The 22,203-nt window shown below is 46.9% G+C and overlaps 1 pseudogene across 1 annotated transcript; it reads left to right on the top strand.

Annotated features, from left to right (window-relative positions):
* The first annotated feature begins 18,960 nt into the window (after positions 1–18,960).
* LOC308592672 (protein transport protein Sec61 subunit beta pseudogene) lies at positions 18,961–19,445 on the top strand (annotated as a pseudogene). The gene has a single exon. The product of its transcript is annotated as a protein transport protein Sec61 subunit beta pseudogene (transcript).
* Positions 19,446–22,203: the final 2,758 nt, after the last annotated feature.

The raw sequence follows: 22,203 nt of genomic DNA, 5'->3' as shown, positions 1-22,203 counted from the left end.
TTCCAGCTCCTTTCGCAGCTGCTCTTAGGCAGAAATCGAGGGCTCTCTCTAGCGAGTTTTCGTTTTCCTTTTGTTCCTGTTTTTGCGCTTGTTAATTTATTGTTCCGTTCTGAGAGCTTCGTTGCCTGAAATCCCATACCGCCGGTGCTTCTTAATAGCACTTTTTACCTCCTCTGCTGGCCCCCCACCCCAATACCTTTGGCTGGTTTATTTATTTATTTACCTCTCCTGCTCTTCCTCCCTCCTTCCTTTTCCTCCTCTTCCTCCTCCTCTTCTCTCCCTCCCCCCCTCCACCTAGTCTGCTGATCTCCCATTACTTTCAGCCCCTCAGGTCACAACAGGCCCTCTGCTCCCCACCCCCTTTTCCCAGTGACCCCCCCTTTTCAGTTATTATCAAGGCTCCTTAGCCATTTGCAAGGAACTCCAAAGCGAATCAATTATGCATCAAATAACTTTTTGATTTCTTACCTTGAGAGAGGAGCAGAGGAGGAAGAGGAGAGATCTTCTTTATTTTTTGCTCTTTTTGCTCTTATTTTGTTATTATTTTTATTATGGTTCCCCATGCTCCCCCCCCCCCCCAATGCACTTTTAAAGGTCTGCCCCCTGGTGCTGGGATTACGATCCCATCAAACGCCTCCTCCTTAATTGGCAGGAGTTTGGGGAAGCAAAAGAAGAGGAATGAAGTGAAATAAAAGGGGATTAAAATTACCGGAGTCATTGCTTTTGTGTGCAACTCTGAGAAGCTGGGGGGGGGGCAGCGGGGGGAGACATAATCAGCACAGACTCCTTGGAAGTTGTTGTGGCGTGGCTGCACATGCAAGATCCTTTTAACCTTGTATAAAGATACTGGTGTCAAAGTCCCCATTTGCACTCTCAGGTGCAGGGCTGATGTTGGATGTGAACTTTACTCTTACCTCTTCTCCGCAGTCGAGAGTATGAGCACCTTCTGCAAAGTACCTTGCTAAGGACCCGTCATTTTGCATACCCTCCAAAATTTCTCCCATGAAAATAGGGGCATCCTATTCCATAATAATGGGACGCAGGTAGCACTGTGGGTTAAACCACAGAGCCTAGGACTTGCCGATCAGAAGGTTGGCGGTTTGAATCCCCGCCAAGGGGTGAGCTCCCGTTGCTCAGGGGTCAGGGGTCCCATTGTTCTTTAGTCATTTAGTCGTGTCCGACTCTTCGTGACCCCCTGATTTCCTTAAGATTTCCTTAAGGATGGATAAGGCTGATTTCCTTAAGAATGGATAGGTTTGATCTTCTTGCACTCCCTGACCATTAGGTCCAGTTGTGGCCGACTCTGGGGTTGCGGCGCTCATCTTGCGTTATTGGCCGAGCGAGCTGGCGTACAGCTTCCGGGTCATGTGGCCAGCATGACTAAGCCGCTTCTGGCAAACCAGAGCAGTGCACAGAAACACCATTTACCGCCATTTACCTATTTATCTACTTGCACTTTGATGTGTTTCAAACTGCTAGGTTGGCAGGAGCAGGGACCGAGCAACGGGAGCTCACCCCATCGCGGGGATTCGAACCGCCGACCTTCTGATTGGCAAGCCCAAGAGGCTCAGTGGTTTAGACCACAGCGCCACCCGCCAACAAAGTTTGTTCTGGTATAAGCTTTTCATGTGCATGCACACTTCTTCAGATACACTGAATCAGAAGTCACCAGACCCTTATATATAGTGAGAGGGTGGGGTGGGGTATTTCTCAGAAGGGTAGTAAGAGATGGGCCATTGGCTCAATGGGTATGGTAAACCTGTTGATGACTGTTAATGACTGCAATTAGTCCTACAGGAAAAAGCAAGGGAGAAGATCAGCAATGGAGGAGATCAAAAACTGAGGTTTGACTGTACAGGGCTGCTATCAGTCAGATAGCGTCACGACTCATGGGCCAGCTGCCTGGTAAAATCAGAGGCTTTGAGAACTTCTTCCAGTTCTTTGATTTAAATCAACAGAATACACAGAGAGACTATGGATGATGTTGCCCTCAGCCTCGCGACATTGCTCAGAGTCCTCTCTCCACCCCACTTGTAGCACTTCCTAGCTTCCAAACCCCTCCTGGCTGCCTACGGGGACCAGCAACTGAATCTTTCTCTCTCTGTGTGGCCTTCTGCTCTAAGGTACCAAGGGAGCACCTGGTCATTGGAGAAGGAGGAGGTTCTACCAGGCTTTCACGTGACGTAGTGTCCACTGTCCACTGTCCTGTTTCTCCCACATCTGAGTCCTGTCAGGACCAGAGCATCTGCTAGCTTTCTCCTGTTCCTCATCCTCCATTATTTCCCAGCTCTTTGCTTCTTCTTTTTCTGGAGTGTGTCCTGTTTGCCACCACCACAAACAGAGTATGGGTCCATACTCTCATCCTCCTCCTCCTGCCCGGAAGCCTCTTGAGGTGGAAGTCTCCACCACTCCTCCTGATCCACCCCGTTCCCTGGCAGATAGTTCATTATCTCCTTGACATCTGATTGGTGGGTTTCTACAGGGAGGGTTCCACTGCTGAGAAGACCCTCTGCCTGCTTCCCTGTAACCTCACTTCTCTCAGTGAGGGAACTGCCAGAAGGCCCTTGGAGGTGGACTTCAGGGTCCGGGCTGGATGATGCGGGTGGAGACACTCATTCAGGGAGATAACTGTGTGTTATCTCTGTAGTGATTAGATGGCTGAGTGAGAACTGTAACACTCATTCAGTCCAGTAGCCTCTTTTAGTTTTTAGTTTGCAGTAGCTGTTAGAAAATAAAGAAGTTATGCTTCACAGCAATCTTCCGTGTTTGGTGCTCACAATGGATGGTTGTGGGTCCAGTGCACTTAGACCTGCTTTCCAGGAGTGGAAGGTCTCTGGAAGTGCTCTCCAGTCACCTAGCCCAGTTGGGGCAGAACCGGTTGAGCCCAGTCATTGGCGTCGGCTCAAAGGCATACCGACATCGCCACCATTGGGAGCACTCCCGCCCTGGGCAGCGTGGACATATGCTCTGCCGCTGGGTGGAAGCCTTGTTGCAACAATAAAGATCAGGCTCACAGGCTGCTGTTTTGCTCCTATATTATTGGCTGGTGTTATGTACTGAGTTGAATAGGATCCAAATTGCAGCAGTCTGATTGGTCCTAGAACAATAGGATCCAAATTGCAGCAGTCTGGTTGGTCCGCAGGAGCCACCCAATCCAACTCCAGGTGGAAGTGAATCCGCAACCTGATTGACCTACAGGAGAATCCCGGAATTAGCCAATCGTAGGGTCCATTGTGTAAAGAATGTATATAAAGCAGACATTTCGGGGGAACTTCCATTCCTCCTCACCACGATGAGAAGAATAAAGAGCATGAAATCCACACTCAACTCCAAGTAGATTTCAGCTGGTGTCTTTGTTTGGCCATCCAAGTGAGCCTGGAAGATTTTCCTATAACGAAGGTTGGCACTTACAGATTTGAAAATAAGGGACCAGTAGCCTCGAAAATAAGGGATCAGCAGCCAAAATAAGGGATTTTCCAAGCACAGGTATGTTCAACTTCTGAGCCCCTCCTACCCAAGGGCAGAAAACACAGCCAGCAGCCAAACGATGCCTCAAACATTGGTTCCCACAGCACAGCAACCCGGCAAAGGGGATGCAGCAAGGAAAACCACCGTCCCCTCTCCGCTGGGAAGCGCTGAGCAAAGGCGAGTCCCCAGGCAACGCGGCTGATTTGATTGGCACAAGGCATGCAAGCTCCACCCCCAGTCGTTCTTAGACTCCTTATTGGGTGAACAACGCAGCCAAGCAACACAGTTGGAGCCTCCCTCCTACCTGGCCGGCAGGGAGGGAGGGAGAGGAGCTGCTTCCTTTGAAACCTGGGAAATTTAAGGGACATCATCAATAAGGGACAGCAGCGGGACACGGCGCTGGGATAAGGGACTTTCCCGCCAAATAAGGGACGGTTGACAGCTATGGTCGGCACCAACACTTTGAATTGTGCTCCGACGTTCGGCTTCCTTGGACGTCCACGACTTCTAGTGTTAGGAGAGAGGGAGAACTTATCTCTGTCCACTTCCTCCATGCCAGCTTCTACCACGCCACCTTTTGCTTGCCTTTTCTCCGAACCCACAAGTCCCAAATACCAGCAACCTTTCCCGTGTGCTTTCTTCCCTGCAAAAAAAGGTGTGTGTGTGGGGGGGGGAGGGACTCACCAAAAAGTTTGTTTGTTTGTTTGTTTGTTACAAACCCAGTTGCAACGCCATGGATCCCGGGCACTGGTTAAATGCAGGGCTGCCATACGTTCGGGTTTCTCTGAATACATCTGGGAATTGGGCTGCAAAATGGCTGCCAAAAAAAAAATGGCTGCAAAAGATGGCTGCAAAATGGCATCTAGACAGATTTTTGTTGAATCAGCAAAATGTCTTTGGAAGCCCAGACCTACTGCAAGGGGGGCGGGGCGGTGGAGCTTTAAAAATCCAAGGAAAGCCCAAAAATGATGATCTGGATTAGAAATGGTCACAACATTATTGATATAGGTAGGTTTTTGGCTCAGGCATTGAGTGTATATCCATTCCTCTCCCCCGCCCCCCCGGACAAAGAAATCTGGTTACCATATTTTTCCGTGTATAAGATGCTCCCATGTATAAGATGACCCCTATTTTTTGATACCAAAATTAAGAAATAAATATTTCAAACATTCCATGTATAAGACGATCCCCCATTTTAAATTAAAAAAACGGGGGGGGGTATAGTCTTATACAAACCTAGACAGTATCTTAAAAGGCAGAGACATCACCTTGCCGACAAAGGTCCATATAGTTAAAGCTATGGTTTCCCAGTAGTGATGTATGGAAGTGAGAGCTGGACCATAAAGAAGGCTTGTCACCGAAGAACTGATGCTTTTGAATTCTGGTGCCGGAGGAGACTCTTGAGAGTCCCATGGACTGCAAGAAGATCAAACCTCTCCATTCTGAAGGAAATCAGCCCTGAGTGCTCACTGGAAGGACAGATCCTGAAGCTGAGGCTCCAAGACTTTGGCCACCTCATGAGAAGAGAAGACTCCCTGGAAAAGACCCTGATGCTGGGAAAGATGGAGGGCGCAAGGAGAAGGGGACAACAGAGGACGAGATGGTTGGACAGTGTTCTCGAAGCGACCAGCATGAGTTTGACCAAACTGTGGGAGGCAGTGGAAGACAGAAGTCCATGGGGTCATGAAGAGGCAGACACGACAAACGACTAAACAACAAATAGTCTTATACACGGAAAAATCCAAGTATGTAATTTTAAAGAGGTACGGGAACTCAGTTCCTTTGAGTTCCTGCTAAAAAAAACCCCTGCTTTCCCCAGTGGGGAGTTATGCCACCCCCTTGGTCATACGGTCTTCAAACAAAAACATCTTGGAGGTCCCAGGCCACAGAGAGGTTAGGCTGGCCTCAACTAGAGCCAGGGCTTTTTCGGCTGTGGCTCCGATCTGGTGGAACGCTCTGTCCCAAGAGACTAGGGCCCTGCGGGACTTGACATCTTTCCGCAGGGCCTGAAAGACAGAGCTGTTCCACCAGGCCTTTGGCCAGGACACAGCCTGACTCCCTCCTTTGGCAATCCTCACAGAACTTTAGTCTAATGGTTGCCACCAATTTGAGTTGAATTAATTTTATAATGAAATGATTTTAGAATGTTGTATTATTTTATTGTTGTTAGCTGCTGTGAGCCCGGCTTCAGCTGGGGAGGGCGGGATGTAAATAAAATTTATTATTATTATTATTATTATTATTATTATTATTATTATTATTATTATTATTCCGGCCGGCCTTTCCTCACCCTTCTGCAACTCTGACAGCAGCAAGAGCTTTGTAGCTGAGACGTTGGCTGCCCAGCACCCCACCCATAGCCGAACTGGCAGACTTCCCTGGGGCCTGGATGCAAATCCGTCCCGACAGCCGGCTGAAGATGCTGAGGTCCATAAATGCCACTCCATGTGATCTCCCGAGACGCAGCACCCTGCCATCTCTGCCAGGGGTGCTCCCGTCGCCTTGATTTCTCCTGGATTGACACAGGGCTGCAAAAGGCAAATGGTTTTTGAAGGTGGCGAAGGACGGGGAAGGCTGGTGCTCTTGAAATGGGGAGGGGACTCAGCTTGCAGGACGACACAAGTCCGCCTCGAAGGAAACTCAGCGGAAGTGATGGGGAGACGGACTCAGAAGGGGGGGGGGCAGTCATCACATTTCCTCTTGGGTTCATTTGCTTCTGCCGGTGGCTCTTCCACAAGGCGCTGCTCTGGAAAAAGGCTTCATTCAGCCCAGAGTTCCTGCAGGGAGGAAGAGATGAGGGGTTTCATTTGTTAAAGCGGCTAACAGATTGAGGTTGAATCCTGACAAGACAGAAGTACTGTTCTTGGGGGACAGGGGGCAGGCAGGTGTGGGGGATTCCCTGGTCCTGAATGGGGCAACTGTGCCCCTGAAGGACCAGGTGCGCAGCCTGGGAGTCATTTTGGACTCACAGCTGTCCATGGAGGCGCAGGTTAATTCTGTGTCCAAGGCAGCTGTTTATCAGCTCCATCTGGTATGCAGGATGAGACCCTCCCTGCCAGCAAACTGTCTTGCCAGAGTGGTGCATGCTCTGGTTATTTCTCGTTTTGACTATTGCAATGCGCTCAACGTGGGGCTACCTTTGAAGGTGACACGGAAACTACAACTAATCCAGAATGCGGCAGCTAGACTGGGGACTGGGAGCGGCTGCTGGGACCATAAAACACCTGAGACATCTGCATTGGCTCCCAGTATGGTTCCAAGCACAATTCAAGGTGTTGGTGCTGAACTTGAAAGCCCTAAGCGGCCTCGGTCCAGTATACCTGAAGGAGCATCTCCACTCTCAATGTTCAGCCCGGACACTGAGATCCAGTGCTGAGGGCCTTCTGGCGGTTCCCCTGCTGCGAGAAGCCAAGTTACAGGGAAACAGGCAGAGGGCCTTTTTGGATGTGGTCCCCCCCCCCCCGTGGAACGCCCTCCCATCAGATGTCAAGGAAATAAACAACTATCTGACTTTTAGAAGACATCTGAAGGCAGCCCTGTTCAGGGAAGCTTTTAATGTTTAATAGATTATTGTATTTTAATACTCTGTTGGAAGCTGCCCAGAGTGGCTGGGAAAACCCAGCCAGATGGGCGGGGTATAAATAATAAATTATTATTATTATTATTATTATTATTATTATTATTATTATTATTATTATTCAGTTCAGAGACTCTCTGCCTTTCTGTACGCTTCGACCAGAGCTCCTTACAAAAAGAGTGCAAGAGGCAACTTGTACGGGATCAAAAGGAACAAACAAAAGCAAGAAAGTTAATTGAACAAGTGCAAACTTCTTCTAATATACATATATCCAATGTAATTTTGCCTAATATACACAGTTTTGAAAGCAATTTCTGCTATTTAAAAAAATTAAATTCTTTCAACGTATAGCAATATCATACGGATATTTATTTGCGTAGCCAAAGCCATTAACAAAAGCAAAATGCATAAAGAAGAATAAAACACATTACACAGTTAAAATAATGACTAAAACCAGGCATTCTGTCAGATAAGAATTTGCTCCCCGGGATAATTTCATTTATCATTACAATAATTGCTTCTCCTTAAAATTGCTGCTCTGAAGGCAAAACAGGTCACTTTTTCATAGGTGTAGGAAAATGTATCTCCTAAAATAAGTTAATCGGATGGTCAGTTGACCTCTCAGCTGGGAGATCTCTGAACATCATACAGATAAATAGTGAACTATCCCACCCTAACCCAGAAGCCGGTGTTTAGGCAATACATGCAACATATCAATCAAATAATATAAGTTCTTAGGATGGTAAGGGTGCCACAAACAAGGGGATGTCAAGAGGTATAAGTCAAGTTAAACAGCTTACCTTTTGGGTTTCTTTTCTAAAAAAAATCATCTTATAGTGCAACAACACTATTACAAAACAAAGAAACAAACAAAAACAAACCAGATTTAGAGTAGCGGCACATTACGGTGCAACCCCAGTCAAGCATTTAGGGAGAACAATATGCAAAACTTTCATGTCAAAGTCATTGAAATTGAGTACTTAACTTGCTAAAATATTTACTGCATAAGAGACTTCCTTTTGCAAGCTTATAAAATGCTTGATCAACATGCAAGAAAACGCACCTTTTCAGAGACTTTTCAACACTTGCAGCTTTCGGTATTTCCCTAGAATTAAATGAACGTACAAATTTGTCAAAGTTAGCTGCCCTTTCTTTTTCAAATGCAAGACATACAAATTCGCTAAACAATTAAAAATAATAATACGGCTCCAGGAAGGAGAGGCAGTGCACCCACTTGCCCCACTCTGGCAACAAGGTTGAGTCTCATGTTGAGAAATCAGGAGAAGAGGCAACTTTTTCTTCTTTGGCGATCCCTCGTAGCCGAGTAAGATTGTCTTCCATAAACACGGTTTTAAAAGTGAGTCCTTAAGTAACTGTGGAGTCCAATTCTGGATCCACACGTCCTTCCACAGTGGGGACATTGGTTTCTGGATAGGAGTTGATCCCGGTGAGGGTTTGCCAATCATGCCTTCCTATTAGTGCGTTTCTCCCTTGTGTCCTGAGTTCGAGTGTCTTCAAAGCCCATGACACCTTTGGTAAAGGCTGTTCTCCAATTGGAGCACTCGCAGGCCACTGTTTCCCAGTTGTCAGCATTTATACTATATTTTAAAAGATTTGCCTTGCGAGAGTCTTTGAATCTCTTTTGTTGACCACCAGCATTACGCTTTCCATTTTTAAGTTTGGGATAGAGTAGCTGCTTTGGAAGACGATAATCAGGCATCCGCACAACATGACCAGTCCAATGAAGTTGATTTTTGAAGAATCATTGCTTCAACACTGGTGACCTTTGCTTCTTCCAGTACACTGGCATTAGTTCACCTGTCTTCCCAAGCAATCTGAAAAATTTAAGAGACACCGTTGATGGAATCTTTCAAGAAGTTGGAGATGGCGTTTGTAAGCGGCTCATGTTTCACAAGCATACAGTAAGGTTGGTAGTACAATAGCTTTGTGAACAAGCATTTTGGTTTCCGTGGTCAAACACTCTGCACTTCTATTGGGAAGCAACTAACACCAATAAGGGCTATAAGAAATAATCCTACCTAAAATTCATTTGCACATGACCGTCTCATTTTAGAATTAATATGATCTGTACTTTTTAGTTTAAAAATCTAAAGTAGACAAGTATCCTCCAAGAGCCAACTCCATGGGTTGGTGGCTAGAGTGTTGGACTAAGGTCTGGGAGACCAAAGCCTCACTTGGACACTGAGTGACCTTAGGTAAGTCTCCATCTCTCAGCCTAACCTGCCTTACAGGGTCGCTGTGATGATCAAACAAAGAGGGGGAGAACCATGGATGGCACCTTGAGCTCATTGAAGGAAAGTTGGGATATAAGTGTAATAATATAAAGAACACTTATATCCCAACTATAAGTGTAATAATATAAAGAAATCACTGCAGATGGTGACAGCAGTCACGAAAATAAAAGACGCCTGTTTCTTGGGAGAAAAGCAATGACAAACCTAGACAGCATCTTAAAAAGCAGAGACATCACCTTGCCAACAAAGGTCCCTATAGTAAAAGCTGTGGTTTTCCCAGTAGTGATGTATGGAAGTGAGAGCTGGACCATAAAGAAGGCTGATCGGTGAAGAATTGATGCTTTTGAATTCTGGTCTGGAGGAGACTCTTGAGAGTCCCATGGATTGCAAGAAGATCAAACCGATCCAACTTAAAAACAAGATCAAAATACAACTTAAAAACAAGATCAAAATACAACATTAAAATGCAGCCTCATTTCAGCAGAAACTCAAAAGCCTTTTGGGGGATGAAAACGTCGTCTTCACTAAGGTTAAACTATCCAGACTGGTCCTACATGGGCCAGAAAAAAGCCAGGTAGTCCCCAAGTAGGAGTTGCATCACAGAAGAAGAAAGGAAAAAGGAAAGAGGGGGAGGGGATCAAGTTGATTCCAAGCCAAAGGGCTGGCGGAACAACTCTGTCTTACAGGCCCTGCGGAAAGAAATCAGATCCTGCAGGGCCCTGGTCTCATGAGACAGAGTGTTCCACCAGGCCGGGGCCAGTGTTGAAAAGGCCCTGGCTCTGGCTGAGGCTAATCTGACTTCCTTAGGGTGCGGGACCTCTAGGGTGTTGCTATTTATGGACCTTAAGGTCCTCCGTGGGGCATACCGGGAGAGGCTGTCCCATAGGTATTCAAGTATTTAAGATCACTCCAGATCTTCAGAAAATGCAAAAGCCTTCCCTCTTTCAGGTCCATCTCATTTCCATTGACCTCTGTTGAGTCAGCGTCCAGGTTGGAGAGTCCACTGTGGTTTTGTCACATGGATGCTGTCATCTTCATGGGAGGAAGAAGCCCATTCTGTATCAAAAATGCTGCCTAGATCTTTCTCTGCACCATCCACAAGCCACAGGAGCAATGGGGGCAAGAATCTTGATCAGAGTCAGGAAACCCCATGTTGTCTCCAGTTTTTTCTTTTACTCTGCCATCACCCAACTTGTATATTCCTGGCCTTACCTGGCCTTATGTCTCTTGTGGAACAAAAGGGCATGTCAAACCTCTTTCGGAGGTCAAGCGCTGCTCTGTGGAAAGTACCTTGGGATTCAAAGAAGTCAATGTGCTTCTCCTATCAGAAGGCTGGCTTTACCTCAAGTGCTTTCTTCTATTTGGTTTTGGCTTTGTGTGTGGCCATGTCTTTACTAAAAGTGAATTAGTGTGATGTTCAGTTTTAAGCCTTTGGGGACATGATCAATGATGCCTCCTCTCTGTCCTTGGTTTTGTGACCATTGGTATCATGGAACTGTAGAGTTGAAAGAGACCCCAAAGGCTGATCTAGTCCAACTTTCCTGTCCTGCTGGATTCCCCAACAGATGACCACCCAACAGATGACCACCTCTGTTTAAAAATCTCCAATGAAGGAGAGTCCACCACCTTCTCAGGTCATCCATTCCACTGTGGAACAACTCTTACCTTCAGAAAGTTCTTCCTAATGTTGAGTTGGAATCTCCTTTCTTCTCACTTGAATCCATTGGTTCACACACCTCTGGAGAACCAGAAAACAAGCTTGCTCCATCTTCCATGGGACAGGCCTTCAGATATTTGAAGGCGGCTCTCAGATCACCTCGCCATCTTCTCCACTAAGGGCTGAACATACCCAACTCCCTAAAGTTCTCTATGTTTCCAAGATGCAATGACAAACTCTTGGGTTTTGTTCTCCTCGCCCTTTAAATTTTGAAGGGAAGAAAAGGGAGGAATGGGGGTGGGGGATATGAGCTTTTGCCAAGTTATCAGATCTAACAATCCACAAGCCATGCCTGCTTCTCCGGCAGATGGTAACAGAGATGACTGCTTAGCACTGCATGTTTGACATCTCCCAGAAATAGCAAGCCATGCTGAAGTGGTAGGCCTGTAGCCACTATCAGCTGCTACGGGTGCCTCGGCTGAAAGTGGAAGTCACATGCCTGGTTTCACACCTCCCTGATGCGAAAACGCTCTCGGGGGTGACTCACGGTACATCTGCTTGCCTCTGACTCCCCCCTCCTTCCTTCCTTCCTCCCACCCACCCCCAATCCCCCTTCAGCCCATGGTGGCGGTTGGCTGGTTGCGCTCTTCCTCTCTTGTCACCAGCTTGTGTGACAGGTGAAGTGACACAGAGTCGGCAGAGTTGCTAAGGAGGTTGCTCCGGGCTTTTCCCACATGGGGAGGTGAGGTCGCTCCAGCAGGAGGAGAGCAAATTGGAAAAAAACCTCACGTTCTAACATCTGTTCGCTTCTTTACTTTTTTTGTTCAGAGCAGAAGAACAAAAAGGTTAGGGGGGTGGGAGAAGAAGAGAAAGGACAGTGGCTGTCCCACTGCATGAGCGAGGATTTCTGGGTGAGTTTGAAGAGGCCACCTCTGCATCATTCATTCATTCAGCCAAGGTCCTACTTCGTTACAATGGTGAGGCCTCCAGTTGTGGTCATTATGGGGACAACTGCAAGAGGTGGATGCATAAATGGCTGCTCAGATGTCCAGCTTGGGTTTTTGATGCCCTTCATCTCCACCACAAGGTAGGTAAACGTTCTGGCTTCACTCCAAGATCCTACTTGGCTGCCATAATGTCCCAGTGGCCCAAGGGCTTAAGTTCTCTAAGGAGGCTTGGAAAGACACATGTCATACACACATCGTAGCCAATGAAAGGTAGATTCCACAGCCATTGTTTGATGGAAGGCCACTCCTTTCAGGAGGGCAAACTATGAATTCTCCTTCTCATTCTGTATTCTGAAGTTCTTGGGTCTCCACACCATCGGCCAGAGACTTTTCTGTCAAATGGTTCTGTGTTTCTCACACAACTCAAGAAGTGGTGGATTCCTCCTGGAGTGAGACCTTAAACTCTCTATCCATAGAATGAATTCGAGTCCATTTCTGCCCTAGCTTCCTGATATTTTGAAGGCTCTGTTTTATGGCTGACCAGTAGCTGCATTTGGTAACGTTCAGGAGGTGACATGATGCCTTCAAAATAAAGCTGGAAATATCAGCTGCAGCTCCTGAAAGAAGTAGATGTAGAATCTGCATTGAGAAAAGACTAGACCGTTCCTGATGGATGAATGGATGAAGTGAATTGCCCACAGATGTAAACATCTGTGCTGTGACTTCCATGTTCTTCTTAATACCCTGCTTTGCCTTTAGCTGATGTCATCCTAGGTCCCTTCCAACAAGACAGGAAGGAATGGGAAGCAAGAAGCAGATGGGAGGCACCATACTGACAAATATACTGGAAAAAAATAATTATTTTACTTACTGGAGAATAATTTGTACTTTTATTTCTTCCTTACCTTTCAACTCGTCTCCTCCTCCCATCATTCCAAATCCAGCATCTAATGTGGAGAAAGCAGCAATTTTTTTTTAATTAATTCAACTTCAGAAAAAATTAATGGAACTTCCAGCCCTAGATAATTTCAATTGCCTATCTCTACCTTCTAGGAAATGACTGACCCATTCATTGGGTGAACAAGATGCATCCCAACCCATTTTCAAGTTGCAATGGTGCACCAGACTCCCATTTTCCATCACCTTTGCAGTATGGAAAACTGGCAAACCCTTTCAGTGGTCTCCATTTGCAACCTGGTAATACTGAGATTCTCTTTTTGTTGTACCATCTTTAAGAATCTAAGGGCAGCCCTTCTAGATGTCCGTCTGCTTCAAAGGGTGGTCATGCAGATGTCTTTATGAATGTTTGGATGCTGTACCCAGAGCAGAATTGAGTACTTCCTGTCAGGACACCACATTACTTGGGATGTATTTCTTGGTAATGAGGAATATTGCATGATGAGAAAAACTAGAGAACCTTTGCCACACTCTCATGGCTTAGCAGCAAAAGTTTCACCAAGGAACATCCTCAACTAGAGATCTCCAGAGGGATATCTGGGTAGGCTCTTCTGATGAGAGCACAAAATACAACAGTGGCTAAGAGTCTTCAAAAACTTATTGGTTGGTTTTCTTCCATTTTGAGCTTGAATCCAGAGATGATCCACCACATTCCATCTATAGACCTTCCCAGAACCATTAGAAGCGGCATTATATTGAGTCATTGGGCAGCCAACATGGTGCCCCTCCAAGGTAGTTGGACAATATTTCTCATCATTTTCTTGACCAATGTGGCTGATGAGAGCTGGAGTTGCACAATATCTGGAAGACATCACTTTAGTTATCCCTGATGGAACCCAGTGCTGTCTATTCTGGTAGTAAGTCTCCAACATCTCAGACAGAGGTTTTGGCAACTCACCAAACTTTCCTAAGCAAACTTAGCAGTCAAGGAATGAGAGGTCCTCTTGTGGCTCAGGAACTGGTTAATTTTCAGGAAGCAAAGAGTGGGATTAAATGGGCAGTTCTCCAAATGGGGACGTGTAGAAAGCAGAGTCCCCAAGGACTCATATTGGGACCTGTGTTTTTTTGACTTGTTCATAAATGATCTAGAGTGAGCAGTGAGATTGCAAGGTTTGCTGATGACACTAAATTATCCAAGGTTGTTAAAACAAAAATAATATTTTGCCCAATCTAGGGCATGAACCCATAATCCTGATATTAAGAGTCTCATGCTCTGCTAACTGAGCTACTCTAAAAATAATAATCTTAATTACACACCTGCACTCTTGGGGTCTGAAATGAAGGTGCCTGACCAGGAACGAGAACTTGGGGCCATAGTAGATAGATCAGGGGTCTGCAACCTTTAAGACAAAAAAAGCCACTTGGACCCGTTTCCGAAGGGAAAAAAACCTGGGAGCCGCAAAACTCGTCATTATAAACAGAACTTTTTTGTCACTTTTTAAAAATTATTTCTTTGTTTGACCCCTCAGAATTACTCCTCCTCATAGAAATGAACGTTAAATTAACAAGTTACCTTTTTTGTGTGTGTGTTCTTCACTCCCCTTCGAAACAGTGACCAGCGTACATGCCCCCTTTCAATGCAGTGACCAGAGTACATGCCCCTTACAATGTAGCGGGCGGGCGGGCAGGAAGGTGACGTCGGGACGGTGCGTGACTAACGCACGCACTGCCCCCATGCGATGTCACAGCCAGTACAGCGCCTGCCACAGTGGGGAGTGTCGGGGCGCACAATGCTCCCCTCGCTAGTATCCGCCCTGGAGCCACAGCAAAGGTGTAAAAGAGCCACATGCGGCTCCGGAGCCGCGGGTTGCAGACCCCTGAGATAGATCAATGAAACATTGACTCAGTGTGCAGCAGCTGTGAAAAAAGGCTAGGGATCATTCAAAAGGGAATTGAGAATAAAATGTCAGTGCTAGGGACTGAACCTGGAACTTTAATGCAAAGCAAGTTCTCTGCCACCGAGCTATATCCTACCCATATATTTTAGGGGACTAAAACATCTTGAAAAGCAGAGACATCACCTTGCCAACAAAGGTCCGTATTGTTAAAGCTATGGTTTTCCCAGTAGTGATGTATGGAAGTGAGAGCTGGACCGTAAAGAAGGCGGATCGCCAGAGAATAGATGCTTTTGAATTCTGGTGCTGGAGGAGACTCTTGAGAGTCCCATGGACTGCAAGAAGATCAAACCTCTCCATTCTGAAGGAAATCAGCCCTGAGTGCTCACTGGAAGGACAGATCCTGAAGCTGAGGCTCCAAGACTTTGGCCACCTCATGAGAAGAGAAGACTCCCTGGAAAAGACCCTGATGTTGGGAGGGCACAAGGAGAAGGGGACGACAGAGGACGAGATGGTGGGACAGTGTTCTCGAAGCTACCAGCATGAGTTTGACCAAACTGTGTGAGGCAGTGGAAGACAGGAGGGCCTGGCGTGCTCTGGTCCAGGGGGTCATGAAGAGGCGGACACGACTAAACGACTAAACAACAACAACAAAACATATCTGTCCAACAATGGCCACATAGAAATCACGTGAGCTGCCACTTCCTATCACGAATCCACATTCGTGGGCAGAAGAGGGCAGAAGAGGAACCCTGCAGAGATTTGGATAATCTTTCAGGAAAATCATATCTATTGATGAACCAAAAGTGCAGCGCTCTGCATGCCTGTCTATCAGCCCGAGTGATTCATCCGGCCCTCTCGATAGAACGGTCCCATTCGCCCTGATTTACAGCAAAAGAGCCACAGACATCCATTTCGTAAATCTGCTGTGGATTCAGTCAGTCAGCAAATTTCTTCCCTGATGGGGATGACAGCTTTGTTACATTTTGGACAGGGTCCCTGAGCAAAGGCCTTGACTCAGAAGGCTCTTGAAGGATAAGGCGGATTTCCATAGAAGTTTGGGCACCTGGAAACAAATGGGAATCTAGGTGGTGTATTTCCTGACAACAGATTGAAATTCCACATTCCCCAAAATTGGCTTAGAGGGGTTCAGCGGAACCTCCAGAACAGGGCACCATAGGGGCAGAGGGCGGGGGGAAACCACTGTGTTAGGCAAACTGCATACAAATACATTAAAAAATTGAAAAATTGTCCAGTAGCACCTTAGAGAACAGCTAAGATTGTTCTGGGTATAAGCTTTCGTGTGCATGCACACTTCTTCAGATGCACACAAAAGCTGATGGGTTTTCTTGAGAACTTCTAATAAAAAATAATAATCTGAAAATAATAATAATCTGAAAAATGATGTGGAAAAGTAGAGACTTGAATTGCAGATTAGAAAGATGAGGAACAGAGACATCTGAAGGCAGCCCTGTATCGGGAGGTTTTTAACGCTTTATGTTTTAAATAATAATAATAATAATAATAATAATAATAATAATAATAATTTATTATTTATACCCCGCCCATCTGGCTGGGCTTCCCCAGCCACTCTGGGCGGCTTCCAAAAGAATATTAAAATACTATAATACATCAAACATTAAAAAATTCCCGAAACAGGGCTGCCTTCAGATGTCTTCTAAAAGCCTGGTAGTTGTTGTTCTCTTTGACATCTGGTGGGAGGGCGTTCCACAGGGCGGGCGCCACCACCGAGAAGGCCCTCTGCCTGGTTCCCTATAACTTGGCTTCTTGCAGGGAGGGAACCGCCAGAAGGCCCTCGGCGCTGGACCTCAGTGTCCGGGCAGAACGATGGGGGGTGGAGACGCTCCTTCAGGTATACTGGACCAAGATTTACTGTTAGCTGACCAGAGTGAATGGGGAAACGCAGCCAAATGGGTGGGGTATAAATGATAAAATTATTACTATTACTATTATTATTAGTAGTAGTAACCCCATGACAGATTCACTATCCCTGGACCTGTTCTGAGAAACATCCAGGGACAGGTGGATCCCCATTGGGCCCCCATTGCCACAGAAATGTTTAGGCTGTTTAATACTACTACTACTACTACTACTACTACTACTAATAATAATAATAATAATAATAATAATTTGTATTTATACCCCACCCTCCCCAGCCAAGGCCAGGCTTAGGGCAGCTAACAAGCAATAATAAAAACAAGTTTAGCCTATTGTTTAGAAATTTATCTCGATTTAAAAGGATTTCTAAGCTGCCAGATATTCGAAAACCTCTGGCAGTACAATGTTAAGCAATACAGCAGCGTCATCAGTACAGAAATCCAGTAATAACAGGCTCCATTTCTTAAGGGTCAGAGAAATCCTGGGCCAAAAGTGACGCCTTTACAAGATGTCTGAGGCGACTGATGGGCGATGCATCCCACAGGGCCACTGCAGTGGCAGAAAATGCCTGTTTTTGAGTCACTACCTCCTTAATTAGACTCTCAAGGAAATAGGTCTCTGTGGCTGGGTCATCCACTGGGGCCAGAAGGGGTTTTTTGGTGAGGGTCCGGGCGCTGTCTCTGTCCCACCCCACTTTCCCCACCAGCGAGCTCTCAAATGGCTGCCTTGAAATACGGGCAGCCTGGGCAGCCACTGCACGAATTCCCCTGTCTCTCTTTAATTGGAGCCTTAATCTCCCTCCTGATATAATAATAATGCAATTGGTACCACCAGGCAGTTTTCGAACAGTTAACTACCCATGCCGTCCACAGCCCATTAGCCACACAGATTCTGCCAAGTGCTCGCATTAGTTCCATCCAGAGGAGTTTTCAGAGCTGTTGGGGAGTGAGCAGGCTGCGCGGGGATTTTCTGTGTTGGTTAAGCAAGATTCTAGAGTGGGCTATATCTGGACCCGTCATACAGTTATCATCAAGAGGGCGGCTGTTAAGTTGTGGGTGAACATATCAGACGACACAGCGATTCTTCAAACAGCTCTTGTTTATTCACAGGCTAGGACAGAACTGAACTGAAGGGTTCAGTCAGCCTGCTTATATAGAGCTCCAGTACAACGTAACTGTAACAACTTTCTAAAACTATCCAATCACTGAATGTCACTTTCAATCCCTTATTTGCATAACTATCTACAGTATCCCCCTGCTGGCCCAGGGTGAGAACTTCAGTACATAAAAGCGGCCTCTTCTCGCTCTCCCTGTTTGATACTCCATCGTGGCTTTTTCACGGCCCAGGACTGTGTTGCAACTGCAAAAGGCACTCCAGCCATGCATGTTTCCCATGTTGCAGGGTCATCGAATTATCGAATCTTCGCATTGGAAGGGACCCTGACGATCATCTAGTTGTTGTAAACAAAATCTGCCCTTTTCCCCTTATGGGGTACCCAAGAGTCCGTATAGAGTCCTTATGTGAGTTCCTTATTGATAGGAGAAAGTAACAGAGGCCAACCAGAGAATATTGAGAAGCAAAGCAGCTAGTAAGCCTGATCTTTATTGATCTGTTGCAACAGGGTGCTCTCCTCACATGCAGGAAAGGAGGAGGCACCCAGAACAATAGCGCACAAGGCCTTATATAGACATTTTAAATTCCCTGCCCTGGAGCTCAAGACCACCCCTCCATACACCATACATACATCACAAAAGGGGTGTAGCTCAAGACCACCACCCCCACAAACATCATACCTACATCACAGAAAAGGTGGTCTACAACAGAAACTTGAGTGTTGTTGTTTTTCCTGTCTGCCGGGTTATCTGATAACACCTTATCTGATTGCCTTTCCTGGTAGTCTGGCCATTCCTTTGAAATGGTGATTTCCCAATTCCTGAGACAATGGGAAGGTTCCCTCACCCCCTCCCTGCTTGCAGAGAAAACATTTGATCAGTTTGGGAGTCAAAATGGTTTCAGGTCGGTCTTCCTGTGCTGATCTATGGATGTGCTTGGTTGGAGCATTTATGAACATTTATTATATATATAAGACCTTAAATTTTATTATTACATAGTCATGGAGGAGAAAGGTCTATCGGTAGCTACTAGCCATAATAATAATAATAATAATAATAATAATAATAATAATAATAATAATTTATTACTTGTACCCCACCCATCTGGCCGGGCCTCCCTAGCCACTTTGGGCAGCTTCCAACAGAATAGTAAGAACACAATAAAACATCCAGCATTAAAAATTTCCCTAAACAGGGCTGCCTTCAGATGTCTTCTAAAAGTGGTCGCCTGAGGAGGAGGAGGGGGAGGCGACACTTGCCGGCTGAGGGAGTTTGTGAGAAGCCGACGGAGCCAACCTTCACAATGCCTGGCCCCAATCCCAGCACCACCAACATGGCTGCCTCCGGCCGCTCGCCCAGCAAAGCCGTCGCCTCACAGGCCAAAAGGATCCACCGTCAGGCAGAGGAAAAGTGCTAGCTGTGGAACAAGGAGTGCAAGCCGTACAATTTCTGCAGGCACTGGAGGGATGTGGAGATTTTATACAGAGGATTCCCCTGGCTTCAAAGTTGGCCCTGTTCCAGTTCTTGTTATGAGTCTCCTCTTTATTGCATCTGTATTCATGTTGCACATCTGGGGCAAATGCACTCGGTCATAGACTTCACTATATCCCACCTGCCAACTTAAAAACTATGATTTGGACCAAAGTATGGTAGCTTTCAGAGTTTACTTGGAGTAAAGTCATTTGAGCTGTTTCTCTAGATAAAACTCTCGATCTTTTCCTTAATTGGTTTTTCTGTTGTAAGGTAAAGGGACCCCTGACTGTTAGGTCCAGTCGTGGCCGACTCTGGGGTTGCGGCGCTCATCTCGCCTTATTGGCCGAGGGAGCCGGAGTTATTTTCCACTTCCATGTACAATTAAACAATTACAGTCATACCTCGGGTTAAAGACGCTTCGGGTTAAATCTTTCCAGGTTGCGTCCCGCGGCAACCTGGAAGTACCGGAAAGGGTTACTTCCGGGTTTCGCCACTCGTGCATGCGCAGACGCTCAAAATGACATCACGCGCATGCGCAGAAGCAGCAAATCGCGACCCACGCACATGCAGACATGGGTTGTGTTCTGCTCAGGTTACAAACAGGTTATTCATTGGGAATATCTGGTCGGCCCCTGGCCTGATCCATCACGCTCTCCTTACGTTCGTATGTTCTTATGGTGATGTTAATGATAAGAATATTCCATCAATCCAAACTTAAAAGTACAAATTGATTTAAGCAGATCATACGTCCAAATAGGTGGCTGAGTGAGATGGATGATTATAAGCCACACATTCAAGGGCAGAAAGGGCAGCGACCTCTGGGAGGTGGGGGCTTATTCTTCCAGCCTTGGAACCAGAAAGTTTTGCAGGACCCACTGCTTTTGTTGTTGTTGTTGTTGTTACAAGTCCTCTTGCAGCCTTGCACCCACCTTTCTTTCCCTGGTCATTTGGGGGAAGAATAATAATAATAATAATAATAATAATAATAATAATAATAATAATAATTTATTATTTATACCCCACCCATCTGGCTGGGTTTCCCCAGCCACTCTGGCGGTTTCCGATAAAGTATTAAAATACAGTGGTCTGTTAAACATTAAAAGCTTCCCTAAACAGTGCTGCCTTCAGATGTCTTCTAAAAGTCCCGTAGTTGTTCTTCTCTTTGACATCAGCTGGGAGGGCATTCCACAGGGCGGGTGACACCACCGAGAAGGCCCTCTGCCTGGTTCCCTGTAACTTGGCTTCTTGCAGTGAGAGAACCGCCAGAAGGCCCTCGGCGCTGGACCTCAGTGTCCGGGCAGAACGATGGGGGTGGAGACGCTCCTTCAGGTATACTGGACCGAGGCCGTTTAGGGCTTTAAAGGTCAGCACCAATGTAAGCTGCACCTTAACTTTTCACAGTCAGAATTGGGGGGGGGGGGAGTTCTGCTTATATTCAGGCCAATACAGTATTTTCTTCACAGCATGTTCTGACAGTTGCCAACCAGGTGCCTCTATTGGGAAACCAGCAAGCAAGCAGAAGATCACTTTCCCTTCCTCCTGTGCTTTCCAGCACCTGGTGTGCAGGATCGCTGCTGCTTCCAATTGCGATATCCCTTCCTAGCCCTCTCCTCCCTCCCTGGGTTGGACTGTCTTGAGTTTCTCCTGCACAGTTGCAAACTCAGCCGCGCTGCTTGTGCCATCATCACTGCTGCTTCCCGTTTCCCTGCAGGTAGCTCTGACCCGCAGGTGAAGGAGGTCGGAGGCCAGAGAGACCGGGTAGCGTGCCAATTTGCCCTGCTGCTCTCCGGCTCCCTATCTGCCTCGGCCACTCCAGATCCGCTGGCTCCCTTTAAATGACCATAAGGCTTCTTGTCACTCGAGCCGCCAAAACCAGCCCCCTTCCCTCATCAAATCCCTAATCAGCTGGAACAGCACTGCAAGCCATGTGAAATTGACTCCTCTCGTCTCCCAGAGCTGACCGTCCGCCTGCTCTCTCCTGGCCCCTCTCTGGCTTGGAGGGCAACATCCTGCCTGATTATATAGGTTGAGTTCAGTGCTTGTTGTTGCTGGGTTTCTCTCTCTCTTTCCCCCCATGCCTGCCTCTCAAACCCTCCCCGATGCCTGGACAGGACTCAGGCACTGGGCAGGGAGAATTAGAGCAAGGCACGGATGAGTTGAGGCGCAGCCCGAGGAAGGGAAGGGAGCAAAATGAGAAAGTCGCTTTTGTGGCTTCCTACCCACAAAAGTAGGGACGCGGGTGGAGCTGTGGGTTAAACCACAGAGCCTAGGACTTGCTGATCAGAAGGTCGGCGGTTCGAATCCCTGCGACAGGGTGAGCTCCCGTTGCTCGGTCCCTGCTCCTGCCAACCTAGCAGTTCGAAAGCACGTCAAAGTGCAAGTAGATAAATAGGTACCACTCTGGCGGGAAGGTAAACGGTGTTTCCGTGCGCTGCTCTGGTTCACCAGAAGCGGCTTAGTCATGCTGGCCACATCACCTGGAAGCTGTACGCCGACTCCCTCGGCCAGTAAAGCGAAATGAGCGCCGCAACCCCAGAGTCGGTCACGACTGGACCTAATGGTCAGGGGTCCCTTTACCTTTTATCCACAGAAGTAGGGACACGGGTAGCACTATGGGTTAAAACACAGAGCCTAGGACTTGCCGATCAGAAGGTTGGCGGTTCGAATCCCCGCGACAGGGTGAGCTCCCGTTGCTCGGTCCCTGCTCCTGCCAACCTAACAGTTCAAAAGCACCTCAAAGTGCAAGTAGATAAATAGGTACCACTCTGGCGGGAAGGTAAACAGTGTTTCCGTGCGCTGCTCTGGGTCACCACATGACCCGAAGCTGTACACCAGCTCCCTCAGCCAATAAAGCGAGATGAATGCCGCAACCCCAGAGTCGGCCACAACTGGACCTAATGGTCAGGGGTACCTTTACCCACAGAGTGGGTCCTTGGGAGCAGCAAGATTTTTGTAGATTTTGGTACCCAGTGCCTGATCTGATCTGGCCGGCCTTTGGGATAGCGCTGACATCTCTCTTGAAC

The sequence above is a fragment of the Podarcis bocagei genome (assembly GCF_964188305.1).
Source record: "Podarcis bocagei genome assembly, chromosome: 8".
Taxonomy (NCBI): domain Eukaryota; kingdom Metazoa; phylum Chordata; class Lepidosauria; order Squamata; family Lacertidae; genus Podarcis; species Podarcis bocagei.
The sequence above is the reverse complement of the archived record's forward strand: the minus strand, read 5'-3'. Positions and strand labels throughout refer to the sequence as shown.